The sequence below is a fragment of the Anolis sagrei genome, chromosome X, assembly GCF_037176765.1.
Source record: "Anolis sagrei isolate rAnoSag1 chromosome X, rAnoSag1.mat, whole genome shotgun sequence".
Taxonomy (NCBI): Eukaryota; Metazoa; Chordata; class Lepidosauria; order Squamata; family Dactyloidae; genus Anolis; species Anolis sagrei.
Window position 1 is genome coordinate 18,496,714 of NC_090034.1, and position 13,425 is coordinate 18,510,138.

General features: G+C 43.0%; 1 protein-coding gene across 12 annotated transcripts in view; it reads left to right on the forward strand.

Annotated features, from left to right (window-relative positions):
• The window catches only part of RBFOX1 (RNA binding fox-1 homolog 1), a 1,606,230-nt gene that overhangs the window by 1,496,372 nt on the left and 96,433 nt on the right, over positions 1-13,425 (forward strand). The gene's annotated exons all lie outside the window — the stretch shown is intronic.

Here is a 13,425-nt window from a genome sequence, read left to right on the forward strand (position 1 = left end):
AGTGATGTTAGGATTGATGCCTTCCCAGGGAATCTAAGAAGTGGCCATGCACAACGCCAGATCATTCCTCCATATAGCTCTGTGTTGTCAGCATTGGTTGGAAATTTCCAAACTGGCAATGGCTCTTGAAGGTTTTAGATAGAGGTCATTCCAAGAGCTGAGGGCTTAACCCAGCAAGTTCTGAGTGCAAAGTATTGGCTTCACTACAAAGATACTACTGTTCAGCTAGCATTCCCCAGGAATTCCTGTAAGATAGACCCAGTTCCTATAATCATTTCCCCAGTTGTCTTCTGTACCAGCGTTTGAAAGCAAAGTCTATCATAGGAGAAGACATTGCAGTTCGGTCAAGCCAAAATTCATGGGGTCACCATCCCCCATGAAGACACACGTGTACATGCCAATTCAAGTTATACACTGGCAGTTTGCTGAAGTTGAAGGGAAATGTATTAGGAACGTCTGAGTCATTTCAGCCCCCAGTGGTGCAGTGGGTTAAACCCTTTTACCAGCAGGACTGAAGACCGACAGGTCACAGGTTCGAATCCGGGGAGAGTGTGGATGAGCTCCCTCTGTCAGCTCCAGCTCCCCATTCGAGGACATGAGTGAAGCCTCCCACAAGGATGGTAAAACATCAAAAACATCTGTGCATCCCCTGGGCAACGTCCTTGCAGACGCCCTTGCAGACTTCTCTCACGTGGGCAACGTCCTTGCAGAATTCTCTCACACCATAAGCAACTTGCAGTTTTTCAAGTCATTCCTGACACGAAAAAAAAGAATCCACCAAAACAACCTAGCAAATGCAATAAGACAAATATGAGAGACAGAGAGATGTAAGCCAGGCCAGAGGTCAAGAACCAAAATATGAACACAAAGAGTGTGTAAAGACTATATGAATAAAGACATGAAAACCACAAGAAATCCCAGCAACTGCTGGGAGATTTGTAGGAGCTTGACCTTGAGATGCCTCAATATTAATTGGTCAGATTTCTCATTTAGGTCTCCACAAGAGGCACTGTCTCCATCTTTGCTGCTCCCATATCTGTTGACATGCTGCAAAAGATGGGGAGTGTCATTGGCGTTCTCAAACCCTGGGTGAATTGGAGAGTCATTTTCTTGAGATATGGCCTCCACCATTAGTTCTTCAAAGTCAGGAAAAGAGGTATTGTCTGAAGTCAGCGGCATTTGTCTTCTATATGAAATATAGATTGGATTCCACAGAGTGATTTATGGAAACTAGGTTGGAAGTGTAAGAAACTTCTTCAGATCTAGCAGTCTCACCTGGAGTTGGAGGATTCAGACCAAAAAAGGAGAAGGCAGTTTTCCAGGAACCTGCAGTCCCTGATAATAATAGTCTCTCAGACCAAAAACCTTGGTTGAGGTAGAGGAGGAAGCTACTCCCCAGCAAGAAATTTTAGACCCTGAAGACCTATTGCCATCACACACTGATAAAAAGATACTGTGGCATTCCCAATGATTGTTAAGTAGATGACACTGACCTAATTAGGTACCTGATGTCTAGAGACAGCCATCTATAAATTTCTCAGCCACCCCATAACAGCATTGTTGCTTTGTCACCCTCCTTCTCAATGTAATGCAAATTAAGTCAGGACATAAATGCCCTTAATGAAATTCAGCCCAAGGGAGTAAGTGGATGCATCCTTGTGACCTGTTTTGGCTAGAATCGTTTTGTCTTTTCATGCAACGTAAGTCTGTGTGCACTTAACTAAGGAGCAGAGGTGCTCAAAAACCCAGTAATTGAACTACAAAGATATGTAACTGATGCACAGTGGGACTCCTGATACACATTTGGAGATCCTCACCAGTGCCCCATTACATATATTCCCCAGTTGATGCTGATTTCCAAATTAAGTCAACTAGTAAATTTGTTTCCCCATTATTAGAAAATTTCTGATCAAAATTCTATCAACTTGATTTTAACTGGTTAATTTCTATCACTATGTGTAAGAATATGATAATTTTGGAATGTGTTTTGAACCAAAATAATGCAAATAGCTTTAAAAGAGTGAGAGATAGAAAATTGCACATTTGCATGTATGCATCAGTATCACTAAAATCTCTTTTAGTGGAGGTTTTAGTAACCTTTTTCAGAGAAAGGTTGGCTTCACTTAGGAAAATGGGAGGCCCACTTTTCAATGAGAAAGTACCGTGCACATGAGCTGATCCCTCTTTTAGAGAAAGAGCTATCTATTCATGTGCACAGGATTTTTTTCCCCTCCAAATGCTTCCCATGAAATTTTTCATTGGCGATACACTGGGATCAGTGGCACAAGATTGTAAAAGAAATGTGGCTTCTGCAAAAGTGTGAGGCTGAACAAATGAAAAGAAGTACAGCGGGAGTTTCAGGGCAAGGTGGCGATCTTCCGATGGGTCAAACAAAGAAATCCTTTCATCATGTTGTCACTTTTTATTTCCGTACAACATCCAACGTAGCAATCAGCCTTTCGGGCTCAGCGTGGTGCTTTGCATTCACAAGTTGACTCAGCGGTAGGCTGTATAAACAGGACTCCTACCGGAAGGAGCTTTATGTCTGTGACATTAGTCTTGTTCAAGAGGGGACAGGCAAGACATCCCAGCCCATTCCAATTTGCTGAAGGTAAACACACGGCACGATTTCGAGACACGGTGGCCCCTCTGTCCCTCCGGAAATAGGAATGAAAAGAAAAGGCGCTTGCACTTGAAGTCCATTCAACTTGAAATAATGCAGGATTAGGACGGCCTGTTGAGAGGAACACATATTTTATTTGAATTAGAAGTCTCGAATCCTTACCCACAAGATTTAATAAAAAATATATGGAGTGAATTTGACAGTAAGACAATGTAAAGCTCTGCCATGAACTTCCTTTTTTTTTCTTGCATTCTAAAATTCTCTGGATGTCTTTTTTGGAGGAAGCAGAGACTTGGATATTATACAGGGTTAGTCAAAATGCATAGGCCAATAAGCCATTCAATTGAATGGCTTATTGGCCTATGCATTTTGACTAACCCTGTATAATGCATAAAACTTGGGCAATCTGTCATTGTTCAAGCATGATGGCCTTCCAAGTGTAGAATCTTGGTGGTGGATACGTAGATGGATACGTTGGCAGTTCTAATCAGGGTTGGCTTGACGTGCCTTCCTCTTAGCATGTTTCTCCCTCTCACCCTCCATTCATGCCTCTTCAAATTCCACAGCACTGCTAGTCAAAGCTGACCTCCAGCTAGAGTGCTCAAGGGCCAGGGCTTCCCAGTTCTTGGTGTCTATGCCACAGCTTTCAAGGTTAGCTTTAAGCCCATCTTTAAATCCCTTTTCCTGTCCACCAACATTCCGTTTTACATTCTTGAGTTGGGAGTAGAGTAACTACTTTGGGAGACAATGATTGAGCGTTTGGACAACGTGGAGGAAGCAGATACTTGAATATCATATAATACATATAATTCATAGTTGTTAGTCTGGAATATTAGTATGCAAAGAAATCTAGCAGCACCTTGGAGAAAATGGCTTTTGTTGCACAAGTTTTCATAGTCTAGGAATTCATTTGCACTGTAGAATTAATGCAGTTTAACACCATTTTAACTGGCATGGCTCAATGGCGTGGGATTATGGGAGTTTCTGTTTTATAAGGTCTTTAGCCATATCTGACAAAGAGTGCTGATGCTGCATCAAACTACAAAACAGATGATCCCATAGCCTTTGAGTTGTGACCATTAAAGTGATGCCAAACGGCATTACTCGGAGTTGAAATCTTATAGTCCTTCAAATGCACTCAAACTGCAAGTCCCAGTATTCTTCACCTTTGGAAAGCTGCATAACATTCTCCCCAGCTCTAAGGAGTCAAGTTATCCTACTAACTCTGGTAAGATACTATGTCCTAGAGGTTCTTGATCCTGCTTCTAAATTATCAGCTTATTCAGATTTTCTGTTGTCAAAGGCTTTCATGACTGGAATCACTGCATTGTTTTAGGTTTTTGGGCTGTATGGCCATGTTATAGGAGTATTCTCTCCTGACGTTTTGCCTGCATCTATGGCAGGCATCCTCAGAGATAGTGAGGTATTCAGATTTTGTTATAGCCAAACCTTTATTTCATGGGTACATTTTGCCTCCATTGTCAATGTCATTGTTATACCTAACAAAGAAAATCATAGAACTGTAGAGTCCAAGACAGAGATGGAAATAATATCAACGATTATTTATTTCCAGGTTAAAATGTTTCCCAACAGTCAGGAAAAAATAATTGGGAGGAATATTGACTCTCAGTTAACGGGCACCCACAGGGATTGATAGATGCTGCATAAATGTAGTTTCTGGTTGCTTGAGTTACTATTAAAAATAGGCCTAACTAAAACTATATCCCATGTTATTCCATATCATAAACCCTGTATTGACTTGATATTGATATTGAAATATCTTAATTAAAAGCAAATTAAGAAAAATAAAAACAAACTTCCAACATCTGGTTGAAATGATTAATTTGGCTCTTGATCTAATGAAACATAACTCAAAAAGCCCAACCTTTTGTGTGTGTGTTCATGCACATGCATGTATCCATCTGTCCACATATCAGATATATATCCATTGAGAGATGCATAGAGTTGGAGAAAGAGAGGGCTTTGCAGTGCATTGTTTTTGGAAGCATTTAGTTCTTTGTATACTGTTCTTGTACTACTTAGAAAGTGTGTGTTATGTTCATGTGTTTTGTATATGTGTATGTATATATACACATGCACACACACATACATACAATTTGTCCTGAATTTTTTCTCGATTGCTTTTTTATCAGGCTTACAAATCAAATCAAATAGGTATATTGAAAAAGCTGGGTGATATTATTTCTTTTCTGCACTCGTCGCACAATGTATTGAGTTACGCCGGCTGCTGGACCGCCGCCGCTATTCTCCCTGGATTGAAAGGGAATGACTGTGCGCCGGTTGCAAATTCACTCGGCTTTCCAGCATTACCGCTTAAATCAAGAGGCCTATTCAAGAGATAGAGCAAGTGTTCATTACACAAATCAATTTGGTCAAAAGAACAGCACAGTGGGTACTCAACCATTGCTCACATAATATTGTCAAGTTAATCAAATAATGCCTGCAAGACATTCACAGAGCCCCCGTCTCTCCCCGCCTCCCAGGCTTTCTTTCTTTCTTTGAGAAATAACTTGATTGGTTCAGCAGAAGAAGAAAAATAAAGCAAAATTGTGTGTTTTGTAAAAAGAATACTTTAATAGGGTTAAGAACTGTTATGTACTTCCCAGTTAAGCATATGCATAGTGTTGCATGCAGCACAGATTGGAAGACCACTGATAAGCAGAAATGTAATTGCTTTGCTTTCCTTTTCGGGGCATAATGGTCTTGATCCTATTGGTAGGTCCAATGAGTGTAGACCCATTCAATCAGTGGGATTTACATAAATGTGGACTGCATTCAAACATGTAGCATAAATATCCATGTGTAGAGATAGGTTATGGCCGCCGTATGCAATGGTCTGTTGAATGGCACCACACAAATATCATATGCAACTGCAGTGCACAAAGTGCTACTCCCAGTTTGCAATGTACAACGTTGGATTATATTAGAAGAATATGCCGTTTGTGCAAATAAATCATTCACAAAATGCTTTGCATATATATATATATATATATATATATATATATATATATATATAGCTGACAGTCAGCCAGTCAACAATGGATCCAATGGGTCTACATTGCTAGTATGACAATTTGTTGATGGCATTGGGTTGCTGTGAGTTTTCCAGGCTGTACGGCCATGTTCCAAAAGCATTCTCTCCTGATGTTTCACCCACATTTATGGCAGGCATCCTCAGAGGTTGTGAGGTGTGTTGGAAACTAGGCAAGAGGGGTTTATATATCTGTGGAATGACTAGGGTGGAAGAAAGAACTCTTGCCTGTTTGAGGAAAGTGTGAATGTTGCAGTTGGCCACCTTGATTAGCATTTAATGGCCTTGTAGCTTCAAAGCCTGGCTGTTTCCTGCTTGGGGAATCCTTTGTTGGGAGGTGTTAGCTCGCCTTGATTTATTCTTATCTGGAATTCCCCAGTCTTTGAGTGTTGCTCTTTATTTACTTTCCTGATTTTAGATTTTTTAAAAATACTAGTAGCCAGATTTTGTTCATTTTCATGGTTTCCTCCTTTCTGTTGATATTGTCCACATGCTTGTGGATTCAATGGCTTCACTGTGTATTCTGACATGGTGGTTGTAAGAGTGGTCCAGCATTTCTGTGTTCTCAAAGTATATTATGTGTCCAGGTTGGTTCATCAAGTGTTCTGCTATGGCTCATTTCTCTGGTTGAATTAGTCTGTTGTGCCTTTCATGTTCCTTGATTCATGTTTGGGCAATGCTGCTGTGTTTGGTGGTCCCTATGTAGACTTGTCCACAGCTGCATGGTATACGGTAGCCTCTTGCAGAGGTGAGAGGATCCCTCTTGTCCTTTGCTGAATGTAGCATTTGTTGGATTTTCTTGGTGGGTATGTAGATTGCTTGTAGGTTGTGTTTCTTCATCTGGTTCCCTATGTGGTCAGTGATTCCTTTGATATATGGTAAGAACATCTTTCCTCTGGGTAAAATGCTGGAAAACAGTGTAAAAGCACAAGAGGGCAATATTAGGTCCTTTGGTTTTGCCTAATTTTTAAGAAGTGTTTTTTTTTAGTTTGATTTTAAAAGTTGATGATCCATGTCTTGCTTTTAATGTTGTTGCCCAACTGGGAGGCCTTTAAGAAATAAGACCTGAAATAAACCAAATAGCACTGAATAAGCAATGAAAAGCCTGCCATCTTGGTGTCTTAACTTGAGCATTGGACTAGCAATTTGGGAAGCCCACTCAGCCCTGCAAGCCCATTCAGTGATCTAGAGCATGTCCCACTCTCTCCCACTCTCTCAGCATCAGACAGGATGGAGCATCTTCATGTTGGAATTGAGCTGAAGGCACATGACAATAGCAATTGCAGAATTAGCTATGTGAAGGTAGAGTACAAAGGCATTGTCCCTTCCTATATACAAATTCTGCCTTCCTCAATGATATAAAGTGTTCACAGCTGATAACGTTTGTTTTGGTGGGTTCACATTCCCTGTCTCTTTTCTTTGGGTGCATAAATTGTTCTCAGTGTTTAGCTGAAAATTTAAGGAATTGCAATATTAGAAAAAAAATGGGTGTCAGACTCCTTTTGGGAAGCAATGTCATTATCATTTCTTCCTGTAGCTATACTCCTAATTTTATTGATCATGGACATTTCTAAACATATTACTTTTTATTTTTATATACAGCATAATTAGTGCTGTCAAACAGTAGCTGGTATCTCACCAAACTGCAAATTTTATAGCATTGAGCCTTGACAATTAAAGCAGTCCCAAACTGCATGAATTCTACAGTATAGAGCAGAGGTTACCTGTGATCCATGGACCCACCAGTGGCCTGCAAGAGCTAAAATATGGTCCGTGGCCTCACTGTTACTACACCGTTGCAATGAGAGGTACTGGTCTCATAAAACCCTCTTATAGTGCCAAGCCTTATTAAATATGGTTTTCTGTGGACTGACAGATGGCAACTATTGGATGGCATATGTTCTGTATCAGAAACTAGAGCTGATGTGGTCTATCCAATGCTGGGAATCACTGGCGTAGAGCCAGCCCAGACAAGTGAAGGTTAACCTGCGGCTTTAAGATTTGCTCCTGCAAACCTGTAATACTCTGTGCAAGACTGGGACTGCAATCTAAGAAGGAAAGAGGAATTGAAGAAACAATAAAGTATTGAACATGCCCGAGCATGAGTGGGGGGAAGAGAAATAAACCTCCACAAAAAGCGAGGGCTGATGCCATGGTGAGGAATGTAAATTGGCTAAAGAATGATAAATTAAATTTGACATACGAAGACACATTCCATTGTGAAGATGCATGCCTGCCCTGCATATAGTTTCTCTGTGCATTTGTCAATACCTAAATCAAATTTCGCCAAGATTAAACTTGTGTAGCTCTGCCTTATTGATTGAGTTAGAAATGATTATGGAAAAATGAGCCCCTGAGTCCCAGATTAAAGGAGTGGCAAAATGCACTCAACAGTCTTCAAAGCAGCAGCTCCCTTTCAACAATTTGGGAGGTGGAAAGCAACGTTGCTGCAATGTGAAAACGGGGCTTCTTCAGCCTCCTTTACATGCTAATGCAGGCTACAAGAATACTCTCTGGATTTGGGGTGGTTGGTCAGTCGTTCAGTCTCTGCTGCTGACATCCCAAAGAGGCACCATCTCTCCCCCGCCTCAATGGACCATAGTCATCAATAATGGGGTAAAATATGTAATTGCTTATCAGACCTTTTAAATTAAAAATACAATCTCAGTGGAGTCAGGAAAAGTCATGCAATGAATGGGTGGAAATGACCTTTTCCGTAGAGATGACAAACGATGCCTCAACTCCCCAAGCTAGAAAGCTGGACTGTTATAGCTGATATATAGAGCAGAGCAGATTTATAGACCAAGGTTTGCATTGTTCTGTTGTTTCGTTTTCTTTTCAAAGTTCCAAATAAGTTATCTTGAATTGCAAAGGAGGATGCTTTGTCCCTCTGAATTTGGGGCCATGAAACCTTCTGTGTAATCAAGCCACTGTAACGATGTGTTTCTCTACATCAAAGGACATGAGACGCACCCATCAAATGTGAAGAGATTTGTAATATTCAGGAAGGGAGAATCAAAAATTAACCAAAACAAATTCTTCTACTACCCTAAGCACTGAATATTGGATAGGTAGAAAAGAACTAAACAATTGAAGGGGGTGGATTTTATTGTTGTGATCTATAATCTATCTGTATACGTCTATATCAGGCATGGGGAACCTTCGGCTCTCCAGGTGTGGTGGACTTCAACTCCCACAATTCCTTGAGGCCAAGGTAAGCCTTTGGGGTGAATGCCGAGCCTCAAGGAATTGTGGGAGTTGAAGTCCACCACACCTGGAGAGCTGAAGGTTCCTGACCCCTGGTCTATATGGTAGGCTTGTGCATGGATTCAATTTGGCCAGTTCCCTTCTGCTAATCCAACCCGTCCAGCTTGTTCAGATGGCCATAATGGCAACTGCTCAGCCTCCATGTTGTTTTCGACTGCAACAGAACACTGGCTGTCAAAAGCTAGTTGCCTTTGGTGACAAGTGGAGTGCGGGAGGAAAGCATTTCGCTAGAAGGAAAAACACGGGGGGGGGGGGGGGAAGCACCACTTCAGGGCCTGCAAATCAAGAGAAAAGAGAAGATCCTTTTAAGGAAACCCAGGGTAGGATAGGTCCAGGTTGATCATTCTTCCTTCCCTGGGAAGTGGAGATGCCTTCAAGCCTCCTTAAAATGTCTTGGAAAGCTGTGTGGTGTGTTGCAGGGAGAGAGCGCCATGTGCTCACCTGCAGTGCCTGTCTCCTCTAGAGTAGAAACAGCTTTAACTAGGTATTAAACTAGGTCTCCTCTGCAGGTGGTATCTTAACTCTAATGCTTTTAATCCAGATTTTAATGAAGAATATAAGGACAAACAATGAGGGGAAGGGGAGCCTGGGAAGTCCCCCCCCCCCAATGGGTTGGATATAAAATGAATATTTTGGTTTCCTGGACCGATAACAGATTTCTGTCCTCCCAAATTCAGGAGGCTCTCGAAAAATGGATCAGGACCCGACTGAAATCTGGGACACTGAAAGAGATCGGTTTACCCAGATTGCACAAGTCTACTGTATTGTATATATTCATATAGAAATCAGATTTAGGCTCACTGCGCCCCCTAACCTCTGCAAAGGTGGAGGACCCATTAAGATGGTCCGCCCCAGGAGACTGATGGATCCGAATGGCTTCCTGACGGCTCTTGGGGATTTTCCCGCCACCTCGGTAGGTGACCATGTCGAAGCCTTGGTGGCTCTCTGGAATGGGGAGATGACCAGGGCTATTGACATGATTGCTCCGGAACGTCCCCTCTCAAGTAGCCGAGCTAAACCAGCCCCTTGGTTTACTGAGGAGCTGGCAGCTATGAAGCGAAGTAAGAGGGAACTAGAGAGCGTGTGGCGTTCGGAACCGAGCGAGTCAAACCGAGCACGGTTTGTGTCCTTTCTTAGGGCATATGCCGCGGCAATAAAGACCGCAAAGAAAACTTTCTTTGCGGCCACTATTGCGTCTGCAAAGAACCGTCCGGCGGAGCTGTTTCGGATTGTCAGAGGTCTTTTAACTCCCGCCTCTGCAGGTGGGAGCCCTGACAATTCGGTCGCGCGCTGTGAAGCATTTGCTCGGTTCTTCGCAGACAAAGTCGCCTTGATCCGTTCTGGGCTGGACGCCGCGTTAGATGCAGACTCTGTGGATGTAACGAGAGCACCTGCTTGTCCTATTTTGTTGGATTCTTTTCAGTTTGTGAAACCCGAGGATGTGGACAAGATGCTTGGAGGAATGAGGCCCACCACGTCCATCCTAGACCCCTGCCCATCCTGGCTTCTGAGAGAGGCCAGAGGGGGATTGGCCGATTGGGTAACAGTGGTGGTGAATGCCTCCCTTCGGGAAGGCAAGATTCCAGCGAGCCTAAAACAGGCTATTATAAAGCCGCTGTTGAAGAAGCCATCACTGGACCCCACTAAATTGGACAACTTTCGGCCTGTTTCCAATCTCCCCTTTTTGGGCAAAGTCATGGAAAGCGTGGTGGCCTCACAACTCCAGGTATTCTTGAGAGACACGGATTATCTGGATCCGGCACAGTCTGGTTTCAGACCGGGGCATGGTACCGAGACGGTCTTGGTCGCCTTAGTGGATGATCTGCGCCGGGAGCTAGACAGGGGGAGTGTGTCCCTGTTGGTGCTCCTGGACCTCTCAGCGGCCTTCGATACCGTCGACCACGGTATCCTTCTGGGGCGCCTTGCGGAAATGGGTCTTGGGGGCATTGCTTTGCAGTGGCTCCGGTCATTTCTGGAGGGTCGCACCCAGAAGGTGTCATTGGGGGACTCCTGTTCCGCACCACAACCATTGACTTGTGGGGTGCCACAAGTGCTGGACGGGGTCGCACTCCCCTTGAAGGCGCAGGTTCACAGCTTGGGTGTGACCCTGGACTCATCGTTGAGCCTGGACCCCCAGGTTTCAGCGGTGACCAGGGGAGCATTTGCACAGCTTAGGCTCGTGCGCCAGCTGCGCCCGTATCTCGGGAAGTCTGACTTGGCCACGGTGGTACACGCTCTTGTCACATCCCGCCTGGATTACTGCAACGCTCTCTACGTGGGGCTGCCCTTGAAGATGGCCCGGAAGCTTCAGCTGGTCCAGCGTGCGGCAGCCATGTTACTAACTGGAGCGGGTAGCAGGGAGCACACAACGCCCTTGTTGTCCCAGCTCCACTGGCTGCCGATTTGCTACCGGACCCAATTCAAGGTGCTGGTCTTGGCCTACAAAGCCCTAAACGGTTCCGGCCCAAAATACCTTTCGGACCGCATCTTGGCCTACGAGCCCACGAGGACCTTGAGATTGTCTGGGGAGGCCCTTCTCTCGATCCCGCCTGCGTCACAGGCACGGCTGGCGGGGACGAGGGAGAGGGCCTTCTCGGTGGTGGCCCCCCGGCTGTGGAACACTCTCCCGGCACACATCAGACAGGCGCCCTCCCTCATGTCCTTTCGAAAAAGCCTTAAGACCTGGCTGTTCGAGAGGGCATTTAATTAAGTGCTAAGCAACAACATTACGGTAATGAGAACTGGAATGGTATAAGGAAGATGAGACTGGCTATGATTCTACTAAGAGACGAAGCGGATTTTTATGTAGTTTGTATTTGTCGTATAGTTATATGTTGTTGATACTGGCCTTTGTAACTGTCTTTTTATGTGTACTGTACACCGCCATGAGTCGCCCGTAAGGGCTGAGAATGGCGGTTAATAAGTGCATCAAATAAATAAATAAATAAATAAATATACTGATTCTACCTATGGATCATTTCTGGGAGTGAAAATCCACAGCTCCTGTTTCTTCTTTGGTGACCATTAGTATGAATTTCTGTAGTAGAGACGTCTTCAGCAAGTTTTTGAAAGAAAGAATAATCCATATTTTTATACTGAATTGATGTCTCTCCTTTTTCTTAAAGTGAAGTCCAGGTAAAAGGTAGTGCGCGCGCACACACACACACACACACCTCCCCCTTGTTGATGTGTCTGAACAAGAAAACTAAATTAATGAACCTTCCAAAATATTTATATAAAAATGTGTATCTGGAAACATATGCATATCATACATACAGTATAATTAATTAGATATCCCATACTGTTAAGAAAGAAAGAAAGAAAGGAAGGAAGAAAGAAAGAAAGAAAGAACAGCCCAGAGCATTCTTAGTGTTATGTTTTACACAAGATCATTAATTTCAATTTTCAAATGACATAATGAAATTAATTGCTGTAGAAGCAGAATGCCTCTGATGACAAGAGTAGAAACCATAAGTAATGTATGTGTATATTGTGAATATGACTGTTTGCAATGATTCACACTCCTACCACAGTAGTATGTGTCAAAAAATATTTTGGACTTGGAGGGAATCCCCTTTGAAGAAAAACTACAATTTCTTGGACTGGAGTAAGTGAGAGGTTTTTTTTCCTGCCTTTCTCTGAATATTAATCATCCATTGAAGCAGCATGGGTGAAATGGAGAATCTACATGTATATGTGCCCTAAAGTCACCTTTTGACATGTGGTGGCCCCATTAATTTCATATAGTTTTCTTGGGCAAGGAATACTCAGTTCCTTCCTCTGAAAGAAAACCCACAGCACCTGGGATTCATTGGTTCCAGTATTAACCAGCACTGACCATGGTTACCTTCCAAGATCAGAGGGGATCTGGGGCTTTTATGGTGTTGAGAAAATTGGACATAGTTAAACTGTTGTACCAGTTTGAATGAAAACAGTCCAACAACAATTTAAAAAAGAATTTAAAACAATTTAAAAACAGCAATATCAAAGATCAAAGGCCTGTCGAAACATATATGTCTTACATGCCCTGCGGAAAGCTGATAAGTCCCGCAAGGTACGGACTTCAGGTGGCAGAGTATTCCAGAGTGATGGTGCCACTGCTGTAAAGGCTCTGCTTCTGCTTGCTGTTAGATGCAAGGTCTTGACACTGGGAATTTCCAATAAATCTTGGTCCTCTGAATGGAGGGATCTCTGGGGGTGCAGCTGGTGCATGAACATGTGTTCATATGTGCATATGTGTGAATCCAAACTAGAACATATTCTGAATTGTAAACTTTTGGGCAGCACCAATCTATAACTTGCTGTTTCTTTTAATGTGCCATAACACAACAGTATGAATATATACCAGTGTATACTATGACAACAGGATTGAATAGTAATGTCAGATGAAGAGACTCATCTGACATTACTATTCAATGAGAAATATATGAAGAATGTTCTAGACTCAACTGGTTCTTCCTTTCTTCTTCAACCTTCATATTGG